Below are 421 nucleotides of genomic sequence, written 5' to 3' on the forward strand. Positions count from 1 at the left end.
AATGTGGCAGTTACACTCCCACCAAATCTCACACTCTCAATAGTGGGATTTCCTTAACACAAACTAAACAGTAAATAAATGAAACAAACTTCACTCTGCCTCTATCAACACAATAACCTTATGTATAGGTCGTTCCAATGAAATAGTTTTAGTCACTGGTTTGTCGTTTTTGTCATATGTCCTGTCGCTAACTAAAAGTCTAACCTTTCTCACTTTGTTATCTGCTCCAGGATAGACAGCTGTGACCTTAGCTAGCTTCCATTCGTTACGTGGTGCAAGATCTTCTTGTAGAAGCACAATATCATTTATCTTCAGATCTCTTCTGTGTGCATTCCACTTCTGTCTTTGTTGCAAGTTAAGCAAATATTCTTTTCTCCACCGGATCCAAAACTCGTTGGCCAAATATTGTACTCTTCTCCAT

The sequence above is a fragment of the Austrofundulus limnaeus genome, unplaced genomic scaffold (genome assembly GCF_001266775.1).
Source record: "Austrofundulus limnaeus strain Quisiro unplaced genomic scaffold, Austrofundulus_limnaeus-1.0 Scaffold3022, whole genome shotgun sequence".
Lineage (NCBI taxonomy): Eukaryota > Metazoa > Chordata > Actinopteri > Cyprinodontiformes > Rivulidae > Austrofundulus > Austrofundulus limnaeus.